At 41.9% G+C, this 27,795-nt stretch overlaps 1 protein-coding gene across 2 annotated transcripts in view; it reads left to right on the top strand.

The window, feature by feature from the left end:
• Positions 1-666: 666 nt before the first annotated feature.
• LOC138268325 (DNA topoisomerase I, mitochondrial-like) overlaps positions 667-27,795 on the top strand; it is a 1,149,155-nt gene continuing 1,122,026 nt past the window's right edge. Inside the window, exon 1 of one of the 2 annotated variants that reach the window (XM_069217851.1) lies at positions 667-842. The gene's annotated coding sequence lies outside the window, so the exon portion shown is untranslated. The remainder of the gene's footprint in view (positions 843-27,795) is intronic. The other variant, XM_069217852.1, reaches the window with a different exon arrangement.

The following is a 27,795-nucleotide window of genomic DNA, read 5'->3' on the forward strand; positions in this document are numbered from 1 at the left end:
TGTAGAGGTGTGTATTTTTGCCATCAAATGTACCTCTCCTAGAAACTCCCTACACATCCACATATATAACAGCCCAGGGCCTACATATATATATTTTTCAGGTGTGCTCGTTCATGTGGTTCCTCAAAACTGATCCAGGACTACAACTCCCAGAATGCTTTAGATTGTTACAAATAACGACTAAAATGGCAGCACTGCGTCATGGTAATAAAGCATGACTGGCAGTGGCATAAGGAAGCTTGGAGTACATGGAGAGGGGCGCCCTCATCCCCGGCCCACCACTTACCAGTTTTGTTGAGGGGGACCCTTAGAGCTCAGGGCCCCCCTACACCACGGGGGGTTTTGTTCTACCAGTGACGACTGAAAAATTGAGCATTACAAAAAAAAGAATCTACCGCTAGATATGGAAAAAATGTGTGCCCATAAAATGGTTTTAAACTATATAACGTGGCTGTATTAAAAAAAAAAAAAAAAAAAAAAAACGCGCTCACCAACTAATACTGGACATGCTTAAATTAGCTGATTTTATGGATTTCCCGTCAGTAAATGTATCCACAGAGCAGCCGTAGTTTTACTGTATTGTTTACAGAAACTGTGTTAGCCGTACTCATATAGTATATAAATACAACCCAGTAATATGTTTTAAGCCACCAAAAAGGCTGACCAAGCCCTGCTCGTCCCCCTGCTTCTTATTTACACTCTGGGGTCCGCCACCCCGTGATAACGACCTTGGAGGCAGATTGCACGACTCCGAGTACAGCACCATGGCCCCTGCTGTGAGAGATTATAAGTGAGAGCACGTGCGCGTGTGAGTTCAGGCTCGCAGAGGCTGTTGGACAGAGGTAGGAAGCTCACCGAGCGGGAAAAAAACTGTGAAAATAAATTTGTCAAAGTTAAGTTGGCTTTTTATAGTACATGTAAGTTATTGGCTGCGATGAGCGAACGGCCGTTCAAATGCACAGTTTATAGCAAACTTTTCTCAGCTTGTGACGTTCAGAAACACTTAAAGTTTTTCTGGTTTAGCAACTATGTTGTTAATTTTCGGGTGGCGGTTACTCCTGGCGAGTTTGCGAGCTGTTTGTTAAACCTTATTACCGTTTATTTTGTGATGCTTTTTTTATTTATTTATTGGTTGTTGAAGTTTTGACCATTGTATATATTTAGTCGGAGTTTTAAGGTGTCTTGGGTCTCTCTCCGGATTTTGGCGGTGTTTGATTTTTTTTTAATTTTTTTTTTTTTTTTAATCGTGTATCGGAATTCGGTTCTTAGCCTGTTTATTCTTTTGGCCTTTGGCGGTTTGTGACAGTTTCTTTTGCTTTGAATGCCTTTGAGATACTTTGAGTCAGTTTTGTGTTTCTAGCCACTGGGACATTGCAACCTGAAATGTATGCCTGGGAAATGTAAGTTTCCCAGGGCCATTCATGCGTAGCTGAGCCAGTCCAGATTTTTGACTTTGTGTACTCTGACCTGTAGTCCTCATTATCCCATTATAAAATCAGGACAACAAGTCCCCCCCCCCCCCCCCCCCCCCCCAATATAAGGAAAAAACCTGGTTGGATTAACTGCTTCCTCATGCACTGTTAAAGTTTGAGAGTTCTGTTGTTCTGCCAACCCCATCAGAGGCGGAAACGAAAATGGAAGAAACAAACTCCCCCCCCCCCCCCCCTTGGCTTGCAGTTGGTAGCACTGCCTACATGTTTTGTCTCAACCGAAAGCTATGATAACCGACTTCAATCTCGCTCCATTAGATTTCCCTCCAAACGGAGGCTGGGCGTTTTTACCTAAGCTGGTGAGTGACCAAAGTAATTTTTTGATTTATCTGCACTCCGAACCTGGCCCCGTGTTCTATCTTCTCCGGTGCTGTACCGTTGACCTCTAGCAAAACGTTCAATTAAATGAATAGGTATGAACTAGCATGGCCCAGAGTGCAGTGTTTGCTGCAAAACCAGGATTGACTCAATATGTCACCCACAGCAAATCTTGTCCCAAGAGTCACTGCTTTATGAAAACCCATGGCAGGAAAATGGTGTTTGGCTGACATGGGCTATCATTACAGGAGTTTGAGACATTTACCATGTGAGGTTAATTTTGATAACTTCATTTTTTTGTACAGGGATAGGAATCTGGTTAATTTGTTTGCAGGTTGAACCCTGCTGGTAGTGGTTAGTCTATTTCTGTATGGTTGCCGGAGATCTCGGGTTTCGCTGACCCATGCATGAGCCACTTGTCTAGTCCATGTTTTTTATTTACAATCTGGGATTTATAGTCCTCACTTATGTTAGAGACCGATGACTAAAAGTTGCATATTGTAAAGTCAAAAACCGGACATGCCGAGCCACCCACACACACATGCCTGGAAAATTTCAGAGCTCTGAGTTGAACGAGGCTGATCTAAACGTTATTTAGATGGGTTTACGGGCGAGTTTTAAAAGCTATGGTTTAAAAAAAAAAAACACATTGCAGCAAAACTGTTATGCTCGATTTAGTCCAAAAATCTTGTTTTTGAAAACCGACTCAATGCCAACTAGCCCACAGTTTGAGCCCAGTTTCGATTTAGAAATCCACAGTGCTCTGAATGCTGGGACATGTAGGCCCATACCTGCAATGGCTAAATAGACGGCACTGATACTGTGAAGGTAGCCATCAACCCAGTACTGGATGAAGGTGCTGCAAAAGGGGAGCGGCCACTTGTCAGTTGCAGTTCTCGGAGGCGTTTGCACTAAAAACAGTCATCAGTGTAGATCCTTTAGTTACAAACCTTGAAAAGATGCAAAAATGTGCTTTGTAGATATTTATAAGTAAACAAACATAGTATAATCTCAGTATTTATAGCCGTGTGTCTAACGTCCACCATACCACGTCTTCACACAGGTAGAATTGTTTTATTTCGTTTTGTTGTGAGATTTAAAACCGAATTTGTAATATTGAAAATCTACCTCCCTAGGGCTGTTTTCAGGGCTGTTGTTACAGTGGTTATTAATGCTTATGATTCCCTGATAAGTTACTAACAGAATGTCACTGCTTTCAATTTACAAGTCAATGCTTTCTGGGAGTTATATTGTGTTGGCATGGAAACCAACTGGACTAAATATTTCTAAATAGATTTTCAGTTAAAGCTGGAAGTGGTTAAGTAGAAGTGAATGATCAACCTGAGGGTTTGCATTTTTCCATAGCTGTTAACTGGCCCCTTGGCATGAAAGTTAACGTAAAGCAATCCTTGGTATTTTAGTCAAATGCGCTTAGCCTGCTGGGACTTTAACGTTCGTACTTTTCTTTTTAATTGTGAATCTGTAATACCCGTCAACGTAGTGTTATCGATGGAAATAGAAGTGTTTCAAGCCTCCATTGTCGCCTGGCTCCACTTCATGGCTGTGTCTTTTTCTACTATATTAAAATTTCCATAAACTCGATTGTACGGAGGACTTCTCCAAATGCTAAGTGACCATGATGTGATGCATCCTAACACTGTCGTTCTAAAAGTCCTCTTGTTTTTTGGGTTAATAGAAACTGGGATTCTCCACAAACACAGAAGTGGGGCTATATTTTGCATCGACTGGGGGCACAGAATCACTGTACTCGCCAACAGAGCAAACACAGACCATGAAGCAAAAATGTGACTTCTACACACTGCGTCATCCGTGTTAAATTTCTTTGAGAGTCGCTAACTAGCTATGCTATGTAAATATTTTCTCTTTCCGTTTAATAGACCCTCTCTTGAAAAGAGAAGTTAATTATCACCATTTCTTATCTACAATATACCGACTTGATATGCTCACTATTCATACTCCATAGACCTTGCAATGGCTATGGAATCCCCCAAGGCTGTGATAAGAGTAGAGAATCAACACATTCCAGTTTTAAATGTCAACCATTTCTTCCTTTAGTAAGACATTTGCTGCAGGGCTCCATGTTCTTTCAGGATTTCATCAGTCTCTTTACTCTCTTAGAACTAAATTACATATGGAGTCGGTAAGTGCTGCTCACCGCTACTGTCACATGCAGTAGTCTGGCACTAGTTTGTATGTCACAAAATATATAATGTGTTCTTCTCCCATAATGTGATAATAATTTTATATTAGTTTTGAAGAATAGAATTGGCTTTCAAACGGTTCTGGTGTCCTGAGTTTGTGATATCTAATGTCCCAAAGGTGAAGCTTGTTGCTGTTGAATGCATAAAACCTTTAAGAACAAAAGTGGGCAATTTCTAGTCTTTAGTGACAATTGAAGAACCCTTGATGGTTGTGTATGTGCCTCGAGAAAAAAAAATGTTTCCAATATCATCTTCGCTCCAGATAAAAGATCAATACCAAGAAAAAAAACATCAATTTGAATAATCAAAATCGAGCACTTATAGACCATAGGAGATTTTGTACTCTTGTCTCGGACTTCCCACAGTAGAAGTTGATTCATCTATTAGACCAAAAGCCCTCTGCAGTGCTTGCACTGTTAAGGAGGGACCAGAACATTTCCCCTCTTTCCTGCTGTCCGTGATGTGATCCTCATTTGTGTCAGGAGGAACATTTTAGTGATGGAGAAGGAGGTTGACAATCATTTTAGATTGCCAAATCACATCTTATCATGTTTTGTCTTATTTGTAGTGCCAGATTGCTTCGTGGAAACCTTTGTTTTTGATTGTACCACAGATTCTTGGCAGTTGCATTTTTTTACAGTCATTCGGTCCCGCCTACAGACAGCTTTAGCTGTTTAACACATTAATACATGTACAAAGGGTGGGATTTTGCTCTTGACTTGATGGCTTTCTTGTCCATCTCATTTTCCTGCTTCTTATTCGATGGCTTTCCTTTCCAGTTTGTTTATCCAGCCACTAGAACGTTTCTTTCGGATTGTCTTCTTTGTATCCTTCTACTGCTACTATTCAGGACATTACTCTTTTTCTTCTCGTGCTTCATGGGGATGCATTCGTTTTTTTACTCCCTCCTGTGTGCTTCCTCCACACACACCTTCACCCTCCACCCCGTCTATTCCATTGCTTCCCCACCAAAATGATATACGTTTTTTTAATCTTAATTCCAACACACCCTCTGCTCTCACACAACATTGACTTCCTCCACACTTTCAGTTTTTTTGGAGTGGGGGTGGGGAAGGGTGGTTTGCAAACTTGAATCTACTACCAAGCCTTTTCCATGAACTATTGCACGTATTTTTAAAGTATTTTCAGCACCAAGATGTATAGCTGCTATTTTGAAAAGAAAGATTAAAGTAAGAAGCATCATGATGTGTAATGCAAGCACATACACAGATACATCAGGAAGTGATGACCACTATGGCGCTAGGGCTCAAGTGCGGGCGTTATGCAGGCACATGTATGAATAAACACACCTTTTGGTGTTATTTTTTTTTATTTATTTTTTTAGCTGGTTACAAGCAGCATGATCACGCCAGTAGATCTACACTGGCAAAGCCAAAGAGAAGATGGACTGGTTTTGGATATAGGTTTCAGCAGTTTCGTCGTTTCTGGGAAGCCTGAGCGTTTGAGTCAAATAATTCTATCTCTAAACAACTATTTGAGTTCTTTCTGGGCGGTTTTGGAGGACGGTTTACTGTATTTACTACAAGATACTGATTCTTCTTTAGGTCAGCATATCTACATTGCCCATATCTAATGCATTAGCAGGTGGTTCGGACTTGACACAGTTAAGCACATACTTATGCGTGTTAGAGAAAATGAGGGTTCATTTTTCATTGCCGAACTCTATAGGTCCAAGAGGGACTGCATCCCATCCGCAAACATGCCTCAAGCTTGGATAAGCTTTTATTGGTGGGCATGTTGCCTAAATTAACTTTATTAGTAAGTTATCCACTTGCTAAATGTGTTAACAGGCTGAGCACATTGTCGCTTTCAATTAATTCATGAATTAGTAAAAATACTAAGTTAATAACTTAGGACACAAAATTAGATTTGTAATTATTCAAAAATGCATTCTCTTCAGTACTTAAAGCATGCTTACTTACCTTAAGATATGTTAACGGTGATGCTGTATGGAAGATATGGTAGGAGGTGGGTAAAACTGCAAACCTTAGGCAGGGTTGATCCTCAAGAGGTGTTCATTTGGCAGCTTTTGATGGTTGTAGTCTCACAGAATCTTAATTCATATGAACAGCGTTTGACGCTGTGAAAATGAAAGCTACGTTCAGTATTGACCATACACAGAGGGATTTGGTTTCTAGGGATTTTCAGACAACTGATTGGACCAAATTCCTAGTAGAACCCAGCATGTTGGCTTATACCTCTGGGTAGAGAAGGAGGAAAATCTAGCATTGTTGTGAGGGAGGGATCATGCTCATGATAAAACGCTGCTGCCACGCAGATAGTGCATCAAGTAGTATTTGTCTAATTTCGTTTATGGCAGATTTGTAGAACTTAAAAATTTGACCAACTAGTTCTTCTGGTATCTGAATGTTGGACATGTTTTTTCTGCACTACTCTACGAGCCTAGGGTTTTGTTAGCAGCCAAGTCCAGCAAGTGTGCCTATTCTTCAGACTCCACAGTAGATCTGCTTAGTTTGCCGAACGTTTTTCGTCAAGTTATCTGTTCAATGGGGTTGGATCATCCCCACTTGTGTAAGTTTTAGGGATGGGGCACAATGGGTTCACTAATCTGTCTGGGTCACTGCAAGGTCCCGTGACTTGGATTGGGAGTATGGAGTATCAAGACTTCAACTAGCATGGCTTTACTGGTCACTGGGATAAACTTCTCACCACAGTCTGGGGCTGTGGAATACTAGAGAAATGGAAAACTGTCAAAAGTAGTGTTGTGGTGGTCCCACAGATGTGTACCCTTTTGGGGAAAAGAATGACTCACTGCTTTTTCAAAGATGCTGTACAATTCTCTCAGATAATTTGTTTATAGAAGACGGAGTGAATCTGTACTGCAAACCTCTTGGTCTGAGGTGCTGTATTATTGAGGAGTCCACTGAAGCACATGCAGCAGCTCATGCTTGGGTGAAAGGTTTCAAACAGTATTTCTTAAAGGTGTTAGAAACTCCAGGATGATGGCCCACACAGGTGTTCTAGGGACATAATCAAATTTCACCCTACAATCGAGCCAGTTTCTCTGGCTGGGAAGAGGAGGAGAGCAATCTTTGCTTAAAGTAGTATCTGGAGTAAAATACTCTTGCCTAAAACGACCTGCCTGGCTAAGCAACATTTTTTGAAGAGTTGGTCGTTGAACACAGGGGCTCAGCATCAGCAAAAGGGAATGTAAAAAGCTAAAAGCTCTCAACATGAGTGCTGTACCCTAGGCATACACACGTGCCCCTTTCATTAATCGGTGATGCTCACTATGACTGACAGTCGTTTTCAAACCTAGAATTAAGAGTAACTGAATAAAACTTGGCCAAACAGCACACTAAGGAAAAATGGTACCTCCCTCCCCCCCCCCTCTTTAGGTTGAACAGAGCAGCGTGCAAGCATGTACTTCGGCTTTTAACCACACTATCACTATCACACCATCACTATCACTCAGTACATGGGCTTGTCTTTCAAAAATCCTTTGTTTTCGTTGATAAATGCTTTGTTTGTCCCTCCTTGGTGCGGTTTTGTTACCTCCTTGGCCATCGACCCTGTAACGTGGCTAATTGCACTTTTGCCGTTAATTTTGACTGCAAGCAAACTTTTTTTCCTTTTGTCTCTGTCCTTTGCCGTGGTGCTTTGAATCGGCTTGCTTATGTCAACGGGTTCATGATTGTGTTAACAATTATGTCTGTAACTGTTACACGTTTTTTTCCTTCGTCCACGTTTGGAAGTTATATCCCTTGGGTCCGTATTCTACTATGCAAAATGTAAAGAAATTATTACATAATGTAATAACATCATGTTTTACATGTCGTTTGCCAACTTATAGCTCTGTGAATAAGGCCAACTAACTACCCGTGCACATCTGTGCAAGACCTTCCCTTGTGAACCTCAGCCTAGGTACAGATTCACACAGTGAAGTGACGCTCTAAAATAAGGTAACATAGCCACCTAGGGGCGCCAGATTACGCTTCATTTAATGCATCTCATGTTCGATGGGAGTTGGAGAGAGGTCTGAAAGTGGAAAGATAATCGTGCCAAAAGCTGCAAGGGTCCTGTAACAGGGCTGCCGCATTCGCAGGACCTAGAAGCTGCTTAGTTTGCAGTTGGCGCTATAAAATGACTTTTCTCTCTGTCACTCTAGTCATTTTAACTGGGTTATTTCTTTCTAGAGTACACCCCTTCTTTATTCACATTCAAAGGGATAAGCACAAACATACTTTTTGTTTCACTCAGCCTTCTTGAAAGGCAAGGGAAGGAATGGGTAATTTTAAAAATGACGCTCATCATTTAAGCCCTGCCTCATTCAGAGAATTCTTCCAAATCACTAGGGGGTAGTAATTCCAGTCCTTTCCTTTAAGGAGTTCATATTCTTTTAGTTTTGCTTTTGTCGTTATGAGTCCAGGACAAAAAGTGCCAGAATGCAATGTACAAATCCAGCTTGCAAAAGGCACTACGGTCCGATATGTGGCCAATTAGAGAAATGTGACCATTGAAACTGACCAAAAATCCTGATCCTCATTTCCTGTTGCTCCTGTTTTTAGGTCAAGCATAGCAGCGTGCAAGTGCTGCTTTTTTGACGTGTTGGTATCTGTGGGCTTTTAACCATGCCCACTGCATGCCGATCACTTTGACATGTTTGTGGGTTTGCCTTTCAAAAATCCTTTAACATTGATAAATGCTTTACGTTTGTCCCTTCTTGGGGCAGTTTTGTAACTGCCCTGGCCATCTACCCTATTAAATGGATAATTGCATGTTTGCCGATAGTTTGACTGCGAGCGAACTTCTTTTCCCTTTTTGTGTCTCTCCTTCCTGCTCATGGCGGCTGTGGCGATTTGAATCTGCTCGCTTACGTCAACTGTTTTCTTTTTCATTTTTAATGTATGTGGCAAGAAAAGTCCATTTAGGAATTTACAATGCTAATACCTTTAACTCTAGCAACGCGAGACCCACTACTTTACAAATGCTTGTTATTTTTTTATTCCCTTTACGCTGCCAGCACATCAACAAAGCCCAAGAGTTAATTTGCAATTATATGTATAAAGAAAATGTTTAGTAGGGGCAAATATTTTGCTGCATTTGTAGGAAAATGCACCTCTTGAGTGGCAACCTCCCTTTTTTTCATTTTTTTTGTTTTCATTTTTTTTTCTTTTTGCTGCTGGCTTTTTTTTGTCTCTGCACACTGTGACAATGCTAACCAGGCCCCAGTGCATGTGCTCTGACCCCTAAAACACATCAACATTTGCTACAATCCTGTTTGCATATTTAACTTACCTTTAAGGCTCTAATATATGATAGAAAGGTGTACTCTGGCCTGCGAGTTAGTGGAATGCAACATGTTTTGTGCCACCACTAAAGTGACAATTCAAAGCAAGTCTACAGGCATATCACTGCAAACTGGGTACAAAGTTTTAAAATTACAATTTAGACCTGTTAAATTCATCCTTTAGCAGGCCTAGACCATCCCTTTTATGTATTTGTAATTCACCCCTAAAGTAGGCCTTCCCCAATCCTAAATCCGGGTTCATAGCATTTAAAGGCAGAACACATAACGAACACATTTAACGAGTGGCTGGCTGTAATTAGTGTTCTGCTTCATTTAGCTCTGTTTCATATTGCGAAATGCACCCTTCTGTCCATTTTGGACGCAGGGGTATATTTTGTGCAAAGAAAATAACTCAGAATACCAGTTGTAAATTGGGGAAATATCCTACCTCGTCGTTGCGACCTAGTAAGGAATAGTGCCGTTATCACTCGAAGCGAACTGACCTCCACTTCAGCAATAACCCACTTTCTTACAACATGAGCTAATTCGTTTGTAGATGTAGTGCTATTTGGGCTATGAAAACAAATGTGCTGCTTTCTTGCAAGTTAATGTTCCATTTCATTTCCTCACCAAAAAGGATGGATGGTGGTAAGATTTATTTTTTCTCAAATGAAATGACAAAGAAGGACAAGATGTCAATGTAAAAGTACATATTTGAATTATGGGTAGTGGCTGTGGTGTGTGTAATAACTGGAATAAATATTGCATTAAGTTGATCATTCACTCCTACTGATTGGGTTGTCTCTGCTGCTGTTCAAACAGCAGGTTGGAAAAATTACGATTCTTTACAGTACAAACTACCTATCAAATGTGCAGCCTTCTGTCAAATGACTGTCCACTTTCATCTTTTGTTTACCACGGGTAGAACAATTTTCAGACAGTTAGTGCTCACAATATGGTTTCAGCCAGAAATAGCAGCCCTTGTGTACATACAACGTTTATTTGTAAGTTCATCAGCTGAGTTTCATGATAAAGAACAGATGTTTATTGTTTTCCCAATTCACTATAGCTAATTTATTAGAGTTCGGGTGGATGAAAGCATGAGCGGACCCACTGAAATATCATACTTTGACCATGAAGTTAAAGATCGGTCTGTATCAACACTGGTAAACAACAATATGTAAAATGACTAATACTACAGGAAGCCAATTTCCAGTGATGGGAATAGATATTGGAAATGAAGATTGACCAACTCTTATATTCTTGAAAACAGAATGAGATGATTCAGTATAACAGGGGTCTTTGAGACATGATGGCTAGTATGTACTATGCAACAAATAATTCATCCAAAGAGTTATGGTTTTACTTTCTTGTAGTTAAATATTGGCACTTTACTTTCTTGTTTCCGAGGTGAGACCTTGGTGAAAAACAGACAATAGAGAAACTCATAAATGGGGCAGAATTGAAAAAAGGCCATACCACTTAAACATTTTTCTATGTTGAAAATACTGTTGTGGATCAATTTTAGCGCATTGCTGGAGCACACTTATTTTAGCTCTTGGCCTGTGCTGTTTTACCTAGTTTATTTTCAGTTATTCCTTCTATTATTCTAGCATGGCTTCATTTTAGCAGTGATGTTTTATTATTTTTGATCAGTTGCTTGTCACGTAGGATTGTTATTAGTTTCTTCTGCACAACATTCTCATCATGTGCTCTGCTCAAGGCTGTACATGATAACCTATCAAGTATTGTCTGTCCAAGAGTACGTAGTCCACCATGTACAGAAAATATGTATTCTCATTAAGGCAGTTCTTAGAAAACAACACACTATAGTTTAAAAACACCACGCTGGCACAAATTAGTTTAGAGGGAACATTCCAGCCAGCCATCTTCTGCTGTATCATGTGGTCTCAGCTCTGCTGAACGTGACCTTGTCACTCCAGCCACTTGAGAGGACTGCCAGCAGGCAACTGGCAAACGATCTCTGCTGATTATTCAGGTGTGGTGCCGAGATTTCCTGCCAGACATAAGTATGGGCAAACAAGGGCTTTTACAACTCTGCTCTCGGGTAGAAGCTAGAAGTGTGGGTAGGGATTTAGATTCATTAGTGTGACAGGATGCTGGAACTTTTTGTTTCCTCATAGTTGCAGCTCATGGTTCTTTAAAATATTTGTATTAGTTTTGGTACAATTAACCCACCGTGGTGGGATCACAATTAAACATTGTCAACATACATCCTATATAGAGTCAATTCATCATCTATGAACATGTCATGGTATATTCCTTCCACAGCATTAACATATATACCAGAGCTCCAATAAGATACATACGTTTATAGTCTATAGTAGTCCAACCTATGGGGTGTAGGAGATGCCTGAGAGGCATCCCTCCTGGTCCAGCTAGTCCCTGGTGCAGTTTACTTGCAGGACCCGTATGCTTAACTTGTAATGTGTCATCAGTCCTGTGACCTGGGTCTAGCTCCCCCCCTCACTCCCTTCTCCTCATTAGTCCTGTCCCGCTCCCACTGCCAGGCCACCTTTTTAATCAGTGGATTCTGCAATATGGATGGTCATGTCCCCATTATCGTCGTTCCCGCCCCCACCCTTTGCCCCATTGAAGTTGCATTTACACCACTCTGTGTCTGTGTTCCCATTTCCCTATCCTGTTTCTGCTGAAAAGTTTCTAGCATCCCTTCCCAGGCCTCCAAATTTCTCCACAGTGCATCGTCTCATCAAAGTAATTTCATGTGAAATTCCTCTGCCACCACCCACTCCGCAATATCTTTCATCCATAACACCAGCGAAGGATGATGGATTTTCAGCCATCCCAGGGCCAACACCAGAGCCAGCTGCACAAACTTCCACGTCATTTTGCCCCTCTTGGTCCGGCTGACCAGTCCCACCAAGTAGCGTTTGGGTGGCTTCTCAAGCCACAGCTTCATTGTCTTAGTCCTGCCACCACCTGCAATATGCATGAACACCAGGGAACTCCACGCCTTATGGAGGAAGGATGCGCCCCCTGCTTCACACCTGGGGCAGTCCACTCTCCTATCCCTGTACATCAGGCTAAGCCTGACCAGCATCGGGTATGTGCGGTACATGTAGTTAAAGTGTGCTATTTTAAAACATGCATTATAGGAAACCTCCCTAACCAGTGCACATGTCTGATTCCAATCCCCATCCATCAGCAGAAATGAGAAGTTCCCCCAACTGCCCCTCCCGCACCCCACCGCTGGGCATGCCATTGATACAATCCCAGGTCTGTCCTCCTTCAGTGTTTTGTAAAACAATGTCACCAAGTTGTGTGCCATCTCACTGTCAGCAAATGGTATAGTATTTCAGTCTGCTTTGGTTTGTTGGGTAAAGCCTGTCCATGTCTCCCATGCTCTTCTTGCCAGTTTGACATATTGGCCACCTGCTACTGCAAATCATTCCTGAGCCTGATGCAGCAGGAAGGCCTGAGTGCCGAGATATTAAGGTCCTCTTAAAGACTATAGTGACTGTCTGCTCCTATATCTCTGCCACCTGCCATACAGCATAAGGTAATTTTTGAGCCTGCCTAGAACCTCCCATAAATAGTGCCCATAATGAGTGCATACCATATTTTCCCTATATGAGCCTCTGCTCCCAGTTATCGTCTTAAGCAAACCAATGTGCGGCATGTAGTAGCTTAGACGCATAATGGTACATTTCCTGGTCTGTTAGACCCATGCTCCCCACTATCATATCTTGTTTGTGGAGGGGCAGTGAAATATGGCTTCATCTCTTCCTCCCCACCCCCTCCTCAAAAGTGAGACCAATAAACGGTCATGGGTTTAAAGCAGACTACAGGGGAGGGTATATAAGTTGTGTACGATATATAAACACCGGGGCAAGAGCACAATTTTTTGACACCGCAAATACAGTGTATTCCAAATTCGTCTTTCTAGTGACCAGTGGGTCAGTCTTTTACTCCCGTTGATTGCCCATGGAGTGCCCCACCGTGACTCTCAGATATTGAAGGACCACTGCTTCACATTTCTGTCCCAATGAAGGTAGCTCCCCAGTTGTCTTCCCACTGAGTGCCGTCAATGGAAAAAGTGGAAACGTTTGTCTATGTGTGGTCCTGACCCCATCCGAATCAACTCCAGCTGCATCAGTAAAAGCAGGACCGACAGTCTGTCTTCATAGGTAAAATAGGGCATTTATATCTGAATACAGTGAGATTAAATGGGTAACCTCCCCCACTTGGATGCCAAACTCAGCCATAAGTTCCAGGGCAAACAGTAATCGAGAGAAGGGGCAACTCTTCACCTCTCAATCCACTGACATTACATGTCGGTTTCACACTTGAGCCGTAGGTTCTATGTTAGAAAGTGGATAATTGGTAAGGGCAGGTAAGTAGCTACACTTGGCAACAGGCCACTAACCTCCACTTAAGTCCAGTTAGGTCTTAATAAATTAAACCCAGCTGAACCCTTGGAAGCTTGGCAATGAGCGACCAGGCTTAACGTTGGAGACAAGTATGTAAAGCATTTAAAAGTCACAAAACAGTAAATAAGTAAAACACAAAACGCAATAAAAATCCAACACTAATTTCCTAAAATAGATTATATTTCTATCTTTAAAATGAAACCACATGCTTAAAATCAGGTTAGGGGAACCAGAGATATTAATTTTTAAAGAGTTAATGTTTTCTAGCACATAGAAGCAACTAGTGCTCACAAAGTTATAAGGTCACAATGGAGAGGGACGAAGTCCAGAGTTCAGGTCACCCATGAGGTAACACTTAGTTTCAGAAGTGTTTCTTGATTCAGGAAAGTGGTCCACAGCACCAGCCAAGGATTCAGAGGCTCTGGTTTGCCTCTTGGGGCCTGGGACTACAACTCCCACAATGCACCTCTTCAACTTATGGAGTTGTTCCAAACATCTCCAAACTTCTGTATCTTTTTCCAGTGGTCCTTTTTGGGTCATTGAAGTCTCCACAACTTGATAAAAGGTTCAAGAAGCTCTGAGTTGCTCCTTGGGAGTTGGGACTACAATTCCCAGAATACACCTGGTCAGAATCCTCAAATGGCCACTGGACGCTGGTTAGCTGGGCTCTGCTTGCTGGACTTAATATAGGGGACAAGGCAGCTCCTTTGTACCTGTAGCAAACTGGGAGTCCCTTCTTGAAGCAGTAGAAGATACGCAAATTCCTTTTACTGGTTAAGCCCAAGTCGGCCGCTAGTGCGGTCCTTCAACGTGCAGGTCAGAGGTCCAGCAGGGCAGTCCTTCTTCTTTGTCTTATTTCTTATAGGGATCTGAGATGTGGGTGCAGCTCTGCCATATTTATCCTTGCTCCTGGGTGGAAAGTGGGGGGTGGGCTGGTTATCCAATCACCGGAAGGCTCCTTCCCCCTTTGACCACTTCCTGGGAAGTGTGGCAAAAATCAATCCCATGGAGCAACATTCTTCAAAAAGCCAATGTGGCTGAAACTGATTTTTGGAGGTTAGATCTGGCTGAGCCTACCCACTGATGTGACTAAAAATCCTAAACGCACCCCTATCCTGGCCTCTCTTAATCTAATTAGGGGAGCACCTAATTGTCTGGGGTTGCAGGTTGTGAGGGAGGTCCTTAACTGCTCCAAATATCCTTCCCTGCCTTTGAAGACCAGTTTGGCCACCCCCCAACCTGCTTCACAATCTGCTGAGGCAGATCTCCTCTCTCAGGCGCATCCTTTGTGTTAAGCCCAGGACACTGTAACGTCTGCCTCTAGCTCCTCTCGTGGCTGGGCAGCCAGGACTGGTAGGTCTGCACTAATAAGGTAGACATTCGCTGCTTTGGGTTTGGCTGCTGATACGCCTACTTACAGTGCCTGTAAGTGTTTCCCAGCACGTCATTGATGTCCTGTATTGATCGGACCATTGTACTGTCTTGTCAGCTCAAGGCTACTATGGATGTCATGGCTGTCTCCCGCCGAAGCAGTCATGCTAACATTTTTCCTAGTGTGCCTCCCGGAGTGGGCGCTGCCTTTAGTCTTCTTTCCTCAGTTGGTGAAGCTTCTCCCTGATATCCCCAATGTTTCTTAGCAGTGCAGCTGTCATGTCCCCAGCTTGTCCTGAGTCTGCACCCCCCTCCACCCCATTTGTTTAGCTGGGCCTCAGCTAACTTATTCTCCAGTTCTGTAAGCTCACCCTGTAGTTGCCAAAGAACACCACACACTTTACCAAAGCATTCACCCTGTATTACTGCTTTCAACACTTTACTGTTCAGTTCCCCCTTCTCTCTGTGGTACCCCAGTTGCCCACCAGATACTCCTCTGCCGCACCAATTATTTGCCAAAATGGTACATCCAGCAGGGTGTCTGCTCTGAGGCACCAGTTGGCGTGCTTTTCCCATGGGGCCAAACTCTTCAAACACCCCTCCCCCCAATTCCAGTAATAGAGGGGCATTGTCAGATGGGTGTCTACCCATATTGGTAATAATGGAACAAATAGCCATTTGAGTAGGTGCATTACCCACGGAGGTGTCTAGTCTGTTGGGTGTGGCAGAGTAGCAGGACATTTCTTTCTCTGTTGGGTAGACCTCTCTCCAAAGATCTTTACATCTCAAATTATTTAATCTTTGTTGCTCCTTTGGCACATCTGCTACATTCATGGGGCTTCCAAATGTTCTTCCTATGCAGATGACAGCTAAACACCCTTACCCATGATAGATGATTGGGAAAAGGCAGCTGAAAAAATCGGGTAATTAATGTTAGAAGTCAGCACTTGGATGAAGCGGAATTTGTCAAACATGAATGGTAAAAAGCTCTAATAATTCAATCTGGAGTAGCTGTTGGTGGCCTGACTTGTGTAGGTCTCCCCCCTGCTCCGGTGAATGTGGCAAGGAATTTGGGTATTATTTTTGATAATACCCTGTCCTTTGAGAGCCAGGTTTATAAAACTGTGAGCTCTTGCTTTTGGATGATGAAGACTTTAAAAAATACTTTTACATTCATACTGGAGGAGCTCAGGGTAGTAGTAGTCCTAGTGCCCATCACTTTGTGCTTAGAATACTAGAACACCCTCTAGTTAAAAACTAACCAGTGCTCCCTCAGCAGGCTTCAAGTTATTCAAAATGCTGCAGCACGACTAATCTTAGGCTTGGCCATTAATTGTATAGTTAGGGAGGACTTGAGGATTTTCCACTCACTTCCAGTTAGGAAGTGAGTTAATTTTAAAGCCTTTTGTATTGTTTTTAAGGCCACCCATCAGCAGGGCTCTCACAACTTTAAAATTCTTTGAGGTACCAACTGCCTGACTATGGAACAAGTTGCCAAACTCTATCCGAGGGAATGGATTCGTACCTAACTTTGAGGCTGGTGAAAACCTGGTTGTTCTCAGCAACTTAACGTTGGTCTGCCTTAGTTTGTTTTTTCCTTGCACTTTTCTATTTCTGCCTTTCTCATTTCACCTGGTTTCCTTAGTGCTTTGATGCCTTTCTGGTTTAATGTGCTTTATAAATTCAAATACAAACCATACATACCCGGCTTGGTAAGTGGACGGGTGGGCATCCTGTCCATAGTGGCATCCTGTTGTCCATGTTTTGAAGCATAAATGTTAAGCAGCATAATGCCCACACTGTCCAGTGTCCCCTGCACTGATGCATACCGTCCATGCTTGTCTATCTCAGAATATATCAACCTAAACATCATTCAAGGCCCCACTGAGACCACCACCCCTTGAGCATAAGAGGAGTCTGTGGATATCACTTGCTCTCTCATTTGTTGTGACTTACCTGCTTTGTGCTCTGTGAGGTGTTTCTGTCGGGCAGGTGATACCAACTTGCTTCTGCTATGGAAGCAATAACACCCTGTGTCTTTTCACATACCCCCCAAACATTCCAGGAGACTATTCTGTATGTACGTGCCATAACACCTGATGATAGTCCATTCTCCCACCCCCAAGAGGTGTATTGGCCACCTATACTGTATGTAGCGCAAAGTCCCTCCCCCCCCCTGCACTACCAACACCCTCCACTCCTCCCCAACTGGAAACATTTTCCCCACCCACCCAGTTCCCTCCCGAGGCAGTCAATAACAAGCATTTCTGGGACGTTCCTCAACAGAAACAAGAACACAAGCTGCCTAAGATTATCACTGAAACCTATACCCTAGTCTAGGGATAGTTTGGGAGCCCAGCCAGGTAAACCACAATTACAAGGTAAATACAGTAAGGATTCTACCAAACAAGCACAAGAGGATTCTAAACGCTGGGATAAACAAAATCCTAACAATCAGAAGAAAAAAGAAAGGGGACAATCTCAGCATTTGGTGACCTAGGAGAAACGCTATAACATTAGGGAAACTTTAAAAACACCCGATAGATGCCAATATACTGTCACTCGCTGATCTCATTCCTTTCAGGACACGCCTGACAAATGCAGTGAGAGGAGGGTGGGCAGAACACTGACACGAGTACATGAAACCAAGAAAAGATTCACAACGCTCATCTGAAGTTTCAGTCAAAAAAAGAAGAGAAACTGCCACAACAAAAACCTAATTCAAAAAGAAAAAGGTTGCAGTCATCTTGGCAAAAACTGCCACACATTGAGAACTTTCAGAGCTCAAGGCTATAATCCTGGCACTGGAACACAAGGAACCTGAACTTTATGCATTGATTGTGTGTGATTCAGAAAACTGCGACCAATCCTTCAATGATGTCTTACACTATTGGCACCTAAACAGGGTCAGAGGTTCCAAAGAACACCATCACATTTTTGTGGGGGAAGGTAGCAGGTAAGACAACCAACCAAAGGCACATGTAGTTCATGCATTAGATCATCAATGAGTTGGAATACATGTTGCAGGAAATACTCTGGCCGATGAAGCAGGCAAATCTGCAGTAGCTACAGCTTCTGTTGATGTGATTTACTTATTCTCATCTGAGACTAAATAATGAAACACTAGCTGCTGTAAAGGCTTCAGCTGATGGCAAGCCCTTATCCTACTAGGTAAGTGCCAAATCATTTCATTTTCAAAGATACCAGGGGTAGTGTGATTTCCCCAACCAAGTCCTAAGATGAGATCTTATCAAATTAGTGCATGAGGGGGTGGCTTCTGCCCATGCTGGTGTGGCAGCTACCATCTCACTTTTGAAAAAGCATTATTGGTGGCCTGGTCTATACAAACAGACCAAAGCATATGTCCTTTGCTGTGCCATCTGTCAACAAATTAAAGGATCCACTATCAAACACCCACTGTGGACACCTCTTAGTTTTCAATGAACCACTTCAATGTGTGTGTAATAGGACCATTGTGATCCCTTACAACCATATAATGCATATAGATATATTTTTGTTGCTGTGGACTCATGCCCCGGATGTCTATGGGTATGTCCACAACGATTGGCTGATGGTGAAACGGTTATGAAAGATTTTCAAGTCGTCATCGGGACATATGCTGTTTCAGCATCCCAGTCCTGCTTTTACCTCTAGGGCCTCCATGACAATGTTGGGTGTTCAGCTGCATTTTTCGTCTTGCTATCATCCTGAGGCAAATGTGATTGTGGAGTGGAAAAAACAGACTTAAAGAAATCCTTAACAGCAAAAACACTAGGTACAGGTCGTAGTTGGCTGCATCACCTGTACGGAGTTCAGAGAGCACTAAATCTGCCCAGGAGGTCTTTTGGAGGATGTACCCCTACAATGTCCTCTTTAGGACCCAAATGTATGTCTCACATCTTGATGGCTCTGACACGGTAGTGGCAGAAATTTTGACATAAATGAACATGTTACGGTCTTGCCGGAATTACAACAGTTCTATGATAAACTCATTTGCACATACAGCGTCCACAGACTGGATTCCTAAAGCTGGGGTTCTAGTACATGGAAAAAATGTTTTAAAGAAGGCTTTTAGCCCAGCATATAGAGCACCGGTTCCAGGTCTGGAAATACACTGTGCCAGTAATGTTATTTTACTACCACTGCCTGGTTCTAAAGAAAACGGTTTCATTTCAATTGGCAATGTCAAGTTAAACCAAGTGGCCAGTCCTGCACATAGACGATGAGGACTCCTGAGTAGTTCTCATACTACTCTAACTGCCAATCAGGATGTACCCCTACAACGATTAAACAATGAAGAACAAACTTCCCCGAGCTTGGAGAGGGTGGAAAATGATCTTGTATTGGTTCCTGTCACCCCATCTTGGATGGGGAATGTCCCACATTCTGATTTATACGATTCAAATTCAACACTAACTGATGAATTTGTTTGCTACGAGCCACCAAGGGATACATCTGCAAGTTCTTTCACCTGCACTGGCTACCGTTTTTGCACAAGCTGCTTCTGGGTATTTTGCTGACCTCAACAATTAATTCAGCATCATCTACCACACCTGTATCAAAAGCACATAAGCTCTACATGTGGCTTAAAAATAACTATTTGAATTGTCCATGGTGTTACCTGTGGATATTTTTGACTTTGGATTAGTTTTGTTATTGTCTTTATCTTAATGATACATGGTCATTATCTTCCGAATGCTCTGCTGTTGAACTGGTGGGTGAGGTTTTGAAACATTACTTATCCTCACATAAAGTCCAAAGAGACTTGTCCCTTGTGAATATTTCAGCTGTTCCAATAACTGATAGGATTATTTGAGTATTTGGGATAAGGTACTGTTTGATATTTTGGCCCTACAGAGATGATTCAAATTCCATGTGTATTCAAAGTTTCTTTGAATATTTTTCTGTGACTGGGATGTAAAAGCAGTTCTATACTTTCTGAGCTTGAATATTATACTGTATTTGAAAGAGAAGATGTTTATCAGACAACTGTAAATTATGGGGAAATGCTTTCCTACCACCATTAAGGACTTTATTTTCTGCATAGCGCTGACATCCTGAGTGAAGTTCATAATTGCATGCAATGGGAACATTATCCGACCACCACCTGTGGGGTGTTAAAAAACTTATGTAGAAAAATTATCATTTTTCTGGGCATGTTGCTAAAAATGCTGAATCTTATTTTAAATTGCCATCTTCAAAATTACAAAATAGTTGGTTAACAGACATAAAATTGATTTATTCTGATTTCCTGGTTTCCCAATTGGCTCTAGAGGGATATGACTTTCGGTTGAAGTTAATAAACTTGGAGTGTATGCAAAACTAGAGATTAGCAAATACAAGGTGGGGAAGCTTTAATTAGAGCATGGCTTATTCCGTTACAAATTAAATTTCTCAATGAAACTGTGGAGCAAACAAGCTGGTTAGGCTTGGCGAAAATTAAATGTGCCCAGTATTCATTCACCAGCTAAATTTGATAAATGTCAAAAGATGTTAACTGAAGATCAGCTCAATGGATGTGTTCGGACTCTCTACTTTAATTCAACACTTTGATGTCCCAACTGGTGGTTATTGTGACCAATGGACACAAATGCTTGTCATGCACATTTGCCAACTCCACACTGGGTTTTTGAGCAAGCTGACCTGACCCTCATTACATCACCACACAACACTCTAGTATTGTCACCACATATTGCATGGGCAAAATATGTCAACAATGATTAAAATCTTTCACATTTTCAGCTTTTAAAAACACCTTAGTCTCCTGTCAGAAGATGTAGACTTAAAAGATTTCTTGTTGGGTCCCAGGAAACCATGCACTAAACCTTTCTTATATTCAATATATAATGAAAGTTGGAAGCTTTCCCAAAAGGAGGCTGCTGCCCGGTTAAGGTAAATAGATAAGGAAAATTTGCAGCAAGCTCTAGCTATCGATAATGGGATGAACACATTGTCCAACTGCATTTACGCACTAAACAACATTGCGCCATCTGCTATTGACCTCATTCAGAATTATGTTATTTTTACATCCTGGACAGTCTGCTTAGGTCGATCATGCGGTTGGGTTGAACACTACCAGTTCTTAGATGTGGCGGCGTGCCCTGGCAGCATGTTAACTCTAAGGAGTTATTTGCCACATTTAATTTGACATGGAAACAACAGATAATGGCTAAGAAAGATGCAACGTATGTCATACTTATGATCAACGTTTGAAAAGCTGCCTTTTACTATGGCGGAAATTCCATTAGCAGTGTTTATTACATGGAATAATTAATCTGCCTATTTCAACATTCCAGTTTACTTTGTGTTTGAAACACCTTTCCAGTGGGTAGGTTTGAGCAATTGTGAGACAGTTACATCCACGTGGTGTGGGAGCTACCCTTTTCATACAAATGTTTCAATCCCGGAAAGGAAGTCTTTTTTTTATTTATTTTAAATTTAATTTTTTTTTGTAGTGGCAGCAAATGCAAGACATGTGGGCCATTCGATGATTTATAAGCAGTTGTCCTTGCATGGAGATTGTAATGCGGAGTTATAGTTACTTGAGATAAACCATAGAAATTCAGCAGTTCTAGTTGGTTATGGTTATGAAGTTCCTGTAACTCATGCCCTAACGTAACTAGAACTTGAGCCCTCTTCATGAACAATTTTCTCTACAATGATTTTACTGCAAATGTTACATTATTGTCATCAATAAGGTTATCAAAGATGTTATGAGTTTTGTAATCTGTGGGGTAATTAGCAGTGCGTGGTGAGGGCATGAGTTAGTTACCTCAGTGCACGAGTTATTGTTACTTGAGATAACTATAACTGCTGAATTTTTATATAGTTGTGTGTAAACTCAGAACCTAACTATAACATCCCTGTAACTATTGTATTTTAAGAGAAAAAAGAAATATATATATATATATATATATATATATATATCACATGAAGAAAGAAAACACTGCACTCCCAGAGGCTGCTGATCAACTTGTCATTTATTCATCCTGATTTATGTTGTTTCAATAAATCAGTGCTCAGTCCAGCACCACAACGCGTTTCGACTGACTCGTCTTTTTCAAGTGGTTCCTGCCATCATGAGCAAGGGGGCATTTCAGTATATATTCTCCACGGAGTCCTTTAACAAACGAGGCACTTCCGATGTCAAAAACACTTCCGATGTCAAAAACACTTGTGCAATTTCATTCCGTTCAAAAAGCCTTTGTGCCTTCTCTGGTGTCAATAACACTCGTGAACTTTAGTTTTAGTTTTCAAAAGCCTCTGTGCTCCCAATCCATCATATGACCTGTGAGATCTGCCCACCTTCCTGGTAAAATCCGCCATCATGATAGCAAGCGGCATTCTGGTATTTATAGTCTGCTAAGTTCTCACACCTGCCAACAATCGAGGCAATCACTGTGTCCGCTGCACGCTCATTCCTCCTTCATTCAGAATCATGTGAGTCAAACTAAGATCCCTGGATTCCGTCATGCTCTAGTTGTAAAAATTAATTGACAATAACGACTTCATATTTCAAGGTAACAGTATACATTTCACTAGAGCATGAGATGGTATAAAATTCCCACAATACTCACATGTTCTGCAACTCGATATTAATTGTCAAGCGAACATACCAATCACCTTTTTTTTTTTTTCCACGGCCTCTGTGCATATGGTTTCAGTAAAACTCGTAAACTACTTCCTGCTCGCCTGCCTTTGTAAAATAAACCAAAGTCTATGAACAGTCTCCGGACCCCATTGGTGCCACATCAGCAAAATGGGATCCATAATCAGGCAACCACTCACCATATTTCACCAGTAGTGTAGTGCCTAAAATGAAGCAAGCATAAAGCGCTGATGGAAGTAGACTCATTTGTGATTCATCTTCCAGTGTAAATACACACGCAGGGGATAAGTATCTCGAAAAAGACGAGTCAGTCAAAACGCGTTGTGGTGCTGGACTGAGCACTGATGGTATTGAAACAACATAAATCAGGTTGAATAAATGACAAGTTTATCAGCAGCCTCTGGGAGTGCAGCATTTTCTTTCTTCATGTGATATGTAGGGTTTGGTCCTTTACCCTGACGCAGCACCGACAGTTAGGCACGCCGCTGTGCAGGACCAATTATTCTGTTGTAAATATATATATATATATATATATATATATATATATATATATATATATATATATATTATACACATTTAAAACGTACCAAACCATAGAAGTTCACCTGTTAAATTTAGTTGTTTCAAGTAATTAGAACTCATTCTCTAAGGTAAGTATAATTTACACCCGCCATGCAGTTTTCTTCATCAAATTTTACACCAATATTACATTGATATTATCAATGATGCTACCAAAGATGTCACGAGTGCCGTAATTTGTGGGGTAAATAGCAGTGCATGGTGAGGGTGCGAGTTAGTTATCGTGGAGCATGAGTTATAGTTACTTGAAATAACCATAGCTATAACTGCTGAATTTCAATGATTTTTGTGTGTAAATTCAGAACCTAACCATAACGTCCCTGTAAACCTTATTTTTTTTTTTTTTTTTTTACAGTGAATATATATATATATATATATATATATATATATATATATATATATATATTTTTTTTTTTACACATATAGTAGCCTTAATTACTATACATTAATCCCACCACCATGGACGGCCTTCGGCCATGTGTGCTGCAGCGGTTGGCTGCAGGGCCTAGCCAGTGGCCAACCCCCTACCTACCAAATCCTGAGAGAGAGAAAGAAAGAAAGATTGAGAGGGAGAGCGATTTAGGCTCTGATGAATGATATACTTGGAGCGTGATATTTCCAGACATATTGAAAAGAAAATTGTTTTGTCAATTAAAGAGTGAGATCACCTTTCAGTATGAACCATCAACTTTTGAAGTTTAAAAGACATTGAAGAAGGAAAATAACCATGGACACACCTGGAGTAGAGGCATCAACTTTCAGGGTGAAGATCTGTGACCTTAACCTTTAGGCTGTAGGTGACTCCTTACTGTGAATCTTCCACACATACCTATGACAGTCAATCCACGCATGAGATTGGAAAGAAATGTTAATCACTTGGTAAGGTTTAACTGCCAAAATGCTACTAAATAAGCAAACCTGTTATCAAGCAATACTAGGATTTGAAACTTCAGCCTGCTGAGTGACCGCAAAAGACCGTGACCATTAGCCCAGAAGTGACTCTGTACCCCTCTGCATCCAAACATAACTATGACATTCTCACCAAACATTTTGTTAGTCTGACTCTATAGTCATTGTGTGGAGAGACCATTACAAAATCCCTCTCCCTCTCCCTCTCCCTCCTCCTCTCCCCAAAGGGATGGGAGAGAGTGCAACAGGACTGTGGGGGAGTCTCAAGGCCCCTGGGGTCATAGCCAGCTCCCTACGTCCTGCAGGAGCAGACCTTGCTCCCACAGGCAGGGGGAGCTGTTTTAAATTGCAGCTGCCCACTTGCGGTAGCAATGTTTTCATCTGTTTGTGACTCCCTGCTTGCGGGAGCAATGTTTTAATCTGTTTTCTTGTATGCTTATTGGTGTGTAGGGAAAACTTCACTTTCTGCCAATGGGAGCTTCTTAACAGGTCTCACTTGCAGAACATTTAGTGTTTGCTTGGACTTTACGGCAGCTGTCATAGCTCCCGCCAAATCTGAGCAAATAGCTGTGTCCCAGGGGTGGGCAACCTGGGACATAGCAGGAGCTGGCCCTGGGGGGTGGTGGACACCAGGTGCATCTGTGGTTCCACGAGGGAAGACACATGTCCCCCTTCCAACATGGAAATAGGTCTGAGGAGGAGTGTCCCCAGGGCTGTCGGTTTGCAACGGGTCCCCTTCATTATTTTACTTAATGCCCCGGTGAGTTGGCGGTCCCTGGGGCTGTGGGGTGGCCGAGTGGTCCCCCTGTATTGTATTTTCATAAGGCCCCAGGGAGGTTGTGGTCCCTGAGGCTGCAGGGGTGGGGGGAGGGACTAGCACGCCCCTACATTGTATTTTATTACTGTCCCAGGGTGGTAGTGGTCCCTGGGGCTGTGGGGAGGCCACAGAGCTCCCTCCCCCCACATTCCATTTTAATAGTTTTCTGGGGCTGCAGGCCCCTCTCCCCACCCCCCCCCCCCCCCCCCCCCCAATTTCAAAATGTAATTGCCCCATGACCTGGGCCACCCGTGGGCTGTTTACAAAATAAGTGCAGGAGCCTGTGCTTGTTTCGTTTTTTTTTTTTTTTGGGGGGGGGGGGGGTTTGTTGGATCTGTGCCAGACTTTTTAAAAAAGAATGCTTTTTATGCCCGGGTGGGGGGGGCTAGTTCTTCTGAGATCCCAGGACCAGAACTAAGTGGTCAGAGTGACTCTACCCTTGCCCATCATTTTTTTTGGGACTCTGCTGAAGCAGTGTCCCGATATGGTTGCCAGAACTTCCTTGCTGAAGTATTGTCAGCCAATCCAATCTCAGCATGACATCGGGAGGGTTCTCGTAGACTGTCCTTCTATATACAAATTTTGATCTTCTTTAATTTTTCAAACTACTGAATAGATTTATACCAAATAACAAAAAGGTTGTTTTCTGGACCAAGAGCTACCTTTGTATAAAATTTGATGCACTTCCATCCAGTTGTATGGGATGTAGACCTGTTCAAAATCACTATTGGAATTAACATTGGAAACGCACCTTTTATTGTCTCTCCCTTTTTTCCCAGCCCCTGCTTTATGGATCACTCCAAAACTTTAGTCAGCAGCTGACGTGACTGGATATTCATTTGGTAAATTTTGTGAGAGCGGTGCCAAAGATGTAGGCAAGTCAAAAAATGCTTTTTCTGTAGAAAATAGGTCATAACTAAAACCACCTGGTGGCGACTGCCACTTGGTAAAATAATATATATTTCTAAAATCAATGTGTTCATAGGTCATTGCATAGTTTCTATATATTATTTGGTTAGCTGCTTATGAGAGTATTTATTTTATCTGTCACAATAGGCAGATATCTTAAATATTTATAAGCATTTCACTTATGAAATATTGAGGAAAGAATGTTATAAAAGAATACAAACCAATTAACCTCAAATACTGCTATGCTTGATATCTGTTTTTATGATTCAACTTTAAATTCCAGTCGATTATATTCCTTACACATATATTCTCTTACTATGTAATCATGTATCTATATATTACTTTAGTCCTACTGTACAAAAGAAAAAAAAATATTCTTGAAAGCTTTAGTCTTGTACCATAAGCCTATACCTCTTATTCTATCCTCCATCACCACTCTGACTCATCCCAAAGCCATTCGATTACTATGATCTCCAAAATAACCCTTCCCAGACTTTTCCCTCCTGGCTCACCCCAAACCTCATTTTACTATGATAATCTCCCTAATCCCTTTCGACAGACTTTTCTCTCCTCCATCTCTCCTTTACTCATTCCAAACCTCATCTTATTGCTATGATATCCCAATTAAAACTTCTGGGTTCTTCCCTCTTCTATTCCTCCATTATTTTATTCAGTCCAACTAGCAGGTTCACATGTCCTAAACTCAAGTTAACCCGTTCCTCCCTATACTAATACTATACTTTACTTCCCTATACTAATCGACCAGTAATCCTTTTTGGTTCCGGAGTGGCGTGCTTTTTGCTGAAAAGCGCTTCAACGCCTCCTCAGGGGAAGTAAGCGCTATATAAATATAATTACAATAATTAAGTCCGGCTCCTTAAAACAAAGGTTGTTTTCTGATATTGCCTCGTCACAAATGAATTCCCAGCAGTGTTCACAGGACTCTGAGGTTGCCTGTCCGTGTGGCACTGGATCTCTGCTTCAACTGAGAGCACAGCTACCACGAGGAAGGCAGAGGATGCCAAGTATCTCTTTTCGTAGTAGAAGGGCAGGCGAGGGATGGCTACTGCGAGTTTGGGATCGGTGACGCGACCCCAGGTCTAACACAGGCCTGGGTCTGAAACCGGTGACATGACTCCTCTGCCCCTGGCATCATTGGTGAAAGGGGGGGGGGGGGCTGATGACTTTAGGTGGTATTTATATCATAAAATTGAATATGGTCCTGAGTGACTTAAAAGAAAACTTGAGCGTCTATTTCGTGGTCTCCATGTCACCACTCGCAACAGATAAACAGAAATACCCATGTTCTTCACTGTTACCGATCTGCAATTCTTTATTTTCCCGTTTCTTTCTAAATTATGTTTCCTGTATTTCGGATTAAAGTTTTGTGAATACAGATGCCTACAGCGGATGCTTTAGGTGGTTGTGCCAGCCCCAGCTTCACTGAAGGTGGTCAGAGGGCGCTGGTGTAGGCTCTGTTTTGAATCCCCTTCCATTATTTAGAATGGAATGCAATGTATTTTACATGTATGGAAAACGTTTTGCTAGGTGTTCCTCGCAGTCTAGTTGCCGAATTTTTGATCCGAACTAAGGAGATGGCCCATTGACACCTTGACAACTGAGAAGTGTTTGAAGGTTTTTATTTTGCTTGTTCAGTCACACCTTTGGGTGACAATGAAACATCAAAGCATCTCGCATATGTTTTCAAAAGCACTATAAATCACTTCCAGTGACAGCAGGAAAACAAGCGACGGTATGTGGTCCAATTTCCATTTGCCTCTTTGATGTAACACCGCAGGTATTTTATTTTCTGTTCCTGAAGCCCCACGCAACACAAGTTTGCAGATGTGCAACCGTATTGAGCAAAATGCATTCGAACCAGGTAAA

This window comes from Pleurodeles waltl, chromosome 12 (assembly GCF_031143425.1).
Source record: "Pleurodeles waltl isolate 20211129_DDA chromosome 12, aPleWal1.hap1.20221129, whole genome shotgun sequence".
In the NCBI taxonomy this organism is placed as follows: domain Eukaryota; kingdom Metazoa; phylum Chordata; class Amphibia; order Caudata; family Salamandridae; genus Pleurodeles; species Pleurodeles waltl.